General features: G+C 44.4%; 1 pseudogene; it reads right to left on the reverse strand.

Moving 5' to 3' along the window:
- Window positions 1-3,223: 3,223 nt before the first annotated feature.
- Window positions 3,224-3,341, reverse strand: LOC126164278 (5S ribosomal RNA; annotated as a pseudogene).
- Between the last annotated feature and the right edge of the window lie 2,130 nt (window positions 3,342-5,471).

Here is a 5,471-nt window from a genome sequence, read left to right on the forward strand (position 1 = left end):
TAGACGCAGTAAATTTTGTTGCAAGATCAAAATGTGAAATTCTGAGTGTAGGCTGATATATAGGGCAAAATACTTGGAATTTTACATAAATTTTGTATTATATTTACAGAATTATAAATTTAAAAAAGTATAAAAGTCTCCTAATCGATATTTTAAAGAAAACACCATGAGAGAAGCTTATTATGTGCAAGGAGATTAAACAGAGAACATTTTGTAGAAAGCTCTTGAATAATTTCTGCGAAAAGGTGCATATATTATTTTTTGAAAATATATTTTTAAATTGCACAAAAAATTTAAATATACATAGTCCAAGAAACTCAACAGTAGATATGTTAATTTAATGTGAAGCATCGCACACAGTTTCGTCGCTGCATCTTCAGAATTGAGGATTTGGTGCATATTTTAAATAGTGTTTGTTTTTCATGAACGAACCCCCCCTTAAAAAGCCGAATTGTGACAGGAAAAGAAAGTTTTTAACAGAGTTAGAGTAGTCTGAGTGCAATAGTATCGAGAGCAAGATAAATGGAATAAAAAGAGAATGTGCTATTAATGGTGCTAATGATGAGTAACAACAATAAAACTATTATAAAATTTTCTAGAAAAAAATCTGCTGTTATGTTACTGGTTCAATAAATGTGGACATTTAGCCACACACCTGTGCAGGTTTTTCACCTATTCAGAGAACTTACCAGACGGTACATATATGAGGAGTAATAACAAGTCTTCAGACCGTAAGCACCTGTACCACGAGATGATGGACCCGGAATAAGGCGGTACATGGATTACCAGGCAACAATAAACTTCTGACTACTTCGTATACCCTTTCCTCAGTATCAGTACACACATAAGGCGGCTTTGACGAGAAAAATTGTTTCGACAAATGTTTTCACTGGTGATTATGTTCTGACAGATTTTGTGTTATCGAGGTAGCAGACAGCAGATGCTGAGCACCCCCATTTGACATTTCTTGCCTTCCATTACATTCCTGTCGTCTGCAGCCTTCTCGCATATAAAAGAAGTTTTGTCTGCAGAAGCAAGCAAAAAGTACACGGGAATCTCCCTGTAAGGCAGTAGTATGTAATAGGAGTGTCAGTTCGAAAAGCAGACGCGTCCTGTTCTTTCTGGCTTCGTCCCTGCTGTCAGCTGCAGGTTGTTCCCTTCCACAGTGCTCGCTACTCTTGACCTTTCTGCTCTCCAGGTGCGGGCGACGCCAGATAGCAAATACGTAATAATAATAAAAAATCTTTTCCTTAACATCGATGCACAGCGAATCAAAATTTTTCTGTGCCCCTGGATACTGACACTTCCCGTTACATAACCGCCGATTTCCTATCAGAAAGTCATCGAGTAAAACAGAAGTGATTTCAGGCGTTCCCCAAGGTAGTGTTATAGGCCCTTTGCTGTTCCTTATCTATATTAACAATTTGGGAGACAACCTGTGCAGCCGTCTTAGGTTGTTTGCAGATGACGCTGTCTTTTATCGACTAATAAAGTCATCAGAAGATCAAAACAAATTGCAAAACGACTTAGAAAAGATATCTGAATGGTGCGAAAAGTGGCAGTTACCTTAAATAACGAAAAGTGTGAGGTCATCCACATGAGTGCGAAAAGGAACTCGTTAAACTTCGGTTAAACGATAAATCAGTCTAAGCTAAAAGCCGTAAATTCAACTAAATACCTAGGTATTACAATTAAGAACATCTTAAATTGGAACGAACACATAGAAAATGTTGTGGGGAAGGCTAACCAAAGGCTGCCTTTTATTGGCAGGACACTTAGAAAATGTAACAGACCTGCCTGCACTACGATTGTCTGACCTCTTTTAGAATACTGCTGCATGGTGTGGGATCCTTACCAGGTAGGACTGACGGAGTACATCGAAAAAGTTCAAAGAAAGGCAGCACGTTTTGTATTATCGCGAAATATGGGAGAGAGTGTCACAGAAATGATACAGGATTTGGGCTGGAAATCGTTAAAAGAAAGGCGTTTTTCGTTGCGACAGAATCTTCTCACGAAATTCCAATCGCCAACTTTCTCCTACGATTGCGAAAATATTTTGTTGACACCGACCTACATAGGGCGGAACGATCACCACGATAAAATAAGGGAAATCAGCTCGCACGGAAAGATACAGGTGTTCATTCTTTCCGCGCGCTATACGAGATTGGAATAATAGAGAATTGTGAAGGTGGTTCGATGAACCCTCTGCCAGGCACTTAAATGTGATTTGCAGAGTATCCATGTAGGTGTAGATGTAGATGTAGAATCCCACTGCTATCATGCATTCGGCACATCGCTGCTTACCACGGAACCTAATCGAAAATCACGAGGGTCATTCCGAAAATCAAGCCTCGTAATTTTTGTGTTGACCACGTCACACTGAAGCAGTAAATTCTTTTAAGCCTTCCGCTGATGTGTCATATGTTTCGTTTTTCTGCGACACGTCCACATCTCCATATATACTCCACAAGGCCCAGTATGGTGCATGGCGGAGGGTATCTTGTACCATTATTAGTCATTCCGTTTCCTGTTCCACTCACAGATGGAGAAATGGAGGAACGACTTTTTCTGTGTGCCTCTGCAGGAGCCCTTATTTCTCTTACTTTGTCTTCGTGCTGACTCGACTTTTTGAGATTAATAAAGTAACTAGTGACAGAGCACTCAAGGCTCACGAGCATTGCATCATCAAACAAGTAGCTTCCAACTTAATTTACGTGGCCAGAAACTAATTGTACATTGCAATTAAAATAGGAAAACTGAGGTTGGTCGCATTACAAAATGAAAACAAGTTTGAAGTACAATGGTCCAATTATTATAGGGAAAAAGATACATCGAGTATACTTCCATCCCTATTATGCCGATGCCAGAACAAGAAGAAAGGAAAAAACCTTGTGTCACGTCTTTCTGATATAGAACAATTACAATTATCCTAGAACAAAGACTTATATAATATCAGTGTGTTAAAAATATTTTTATTCCAAGACTTTGCTTTTTCTTAAACTAAAACTAAACTCCTGCCGAACAGGACATAAAGGCCCAGCGGCACCGACCGGCCGCCGTCTCATCCTCGCAGGCCCCACAGGCGTCACTGGATGCTGATATGGAGGGGTATGTGGTCAGCACACCGCTCTCCCGGCCCTGTGTCAGTTTCCGAGACCGGAGGCGCTACTTTTCAATCAAGTAGCCCCTCAGTTTGCCTCACAAGGGCTGAGTGCACCCCGCTTGCCAACAGCGCTCGGTAGACCGGATGGTCACCCATCCAAGTGCTAGCCCAGTCCGACAGTGCTTAACATCGGTGATATGACGGCAACCGGTGTTACCACTGCGGCAAGGCCGTTGGCTTGCTTTTTCTGAACTAAAATCAAAATAAATAACTTTACTGTTAATTCAATGTAAATGGAGTAATAACAGCTCAGTTCTAATTGAAATAATATTAGATGCTGACATGTGACAATCCACAATCGGAAATGTCACTTGTTCTTATTATAATGTCCCTTAAGGACCATTCAGTCAGCCATGAAAGTTCACACTCGTCTTATAAAAAGATACATTATAAAAGACAGCAGAGTGTCAATTTCAGAGACTACGCTGCAGTCATCAAGAGGTAGGAAGTATCCACATCTCAGCTGTCATTAATCCTTGGCCATTTATGCCACTGCGCCATACGAAAACTAAAATACTTACCTAACGTCATATTACACTGCATTATGTCCGCCCGGTTGGCCGTGCGGTCTAACGCACCGGCTGGGTCGGAGATTTTCTATCGTGCTGTGGTGGTGTAATGCGGCAGTCCGCCTTCGGCAGTGACACAGTGCGGACCGTGTTGCCTGCCGGCCGCGCTGTGGTGCGCGCGCCTGTTTGTTTACGCCGGAGCAGCTTCGCGTGTGCGGTGTTGTGAGTCTAGAACGAGATGGCACACTCGTACAGAAAAACGACTTTGAAGTTCAGTTTTGCGAACGACTATACACGACCAAAGGCACACGAGATTGAACATTTCTTAAGAGAAGAGGTAAAAATCGATCCACAGGAAATCGTGGGAATCAATTTATCGATCGTTTCAAGCGTCATCTATGTCAAGCTTGTTGACGAGGCTGCTTGCGAAGGACTTCTACAACGATCACCGAACGGGTATCGTTTCTGTCATGCCGACGGGAATGTTGGTGCAGTTACAGTCGATCACGTGGGAATGGGGATCCGCACTATACGAGTCTTCGAACTTCCGTTGAGGTCCCGTCTGAACTTGTTACCGACGCCTTTCGACCATACGGTACATTTCTATCCCATGTGGCCGAAAAATGGACGAGTTTTACCACGTACCCCGTTTTAAATGGGGTGAGACAAATACGGGTATAACTGCGAAAGCACGTCCCCTTTGTGTACATAGGAGGTTGTCGAGCGATTATAATCTATGATGGGCAACCTCGCACTTGCTCGGGTTGCGGGAAAGAAGGTCACGTCTGCTCAGAATGCCTCCAGCGACGTTTAGTGCAAACCCCACGGGATGACATTCAGGCGCCACAACAGATGACTGTCTTACCGTTGACCTTTGTGGAAGCCCTGAGAGGTGACGTGAGGGAGATTTCCGATGGGCACCAGCAGCTGCCACCTTTGGAGAACATGGACACCAACGGACTGGAACCCCGACCACAGGTTCCACCACAGCAGACACAGAACACCACAAAAGAGATGCAGCTGACGGCCGCTCCAGGCTCATCCGTGGTGGCTGGCAGTGCTTCCACCGAGAGCGTGATAGGCCAGGACCAAGACGGAGGATACGCAACCCAAACAGCCTATGCGGAAGCAAGGCAACGGAAACAGCGTTCGCCGAAGAGAAGAAAGAAGCGTCGACTGACTTCTGCTGACGATAGCCATAGTCCCGAGGGGACAGTGGACGACAACTACAGTATCGACCTGAGACCAGTGGATTCAACAGATACCGAGATGACGGTGCAGGAATTACACAGCGACGATAACTTGAACTCTCCTTCTGGTGACCGGAAGGCAGAAGTGGAGATGACAGTTGTCCAGCATCAGAGCGGTGACAACGTTGCCTCCCATCCTTCGCCCAGTTCCGGAAATATGCTGGGGGACTGGGCGCAAGAAATGGCCCAATAGGAACAGAATGAAAATGCGAACGCGACGATTGAGGATAGTCCTGGCCAGAGGCCGGGAGGGGTCGGGAAATGTTGAACAACTTACTGTGGTGAGTAGCGCCGGGGCTGCAGATAGACGCTTAATGACACCGCCCTACAACTGATGAACAGACGCCAGGCGTACCGCATTGCAACGATAAACATTAATGGCATTCGGACACCGCTTAAAATTCAAATGCTGAAAGATATGTTACGCGCTGCGGACGTGGATATTGTACTCCTACGAGAAGTGCGTTTCACATCGCCGCCAGATTTCTACGGCTACGAGGCACATTATTCAGTGCACGATGAAAGTGGATGCGGTGTGGCGATTCTCAC

This window comes from Schistocerca cancellata, chromosome 2, assembly GCF_023864275.1.
Source record: "Schistocerca cancellata isolate TAMUIC-IGC-003103 chromosome 2, iqSchCanc2.1, whole genome shotgun sequence".
NCBI classification, from domain to species: Eukaryota; Metazoa; Arthropoda; class Insecta; order Orthoptera; family Acrididae; genus Schistocerca; species Schistocerca cancellata.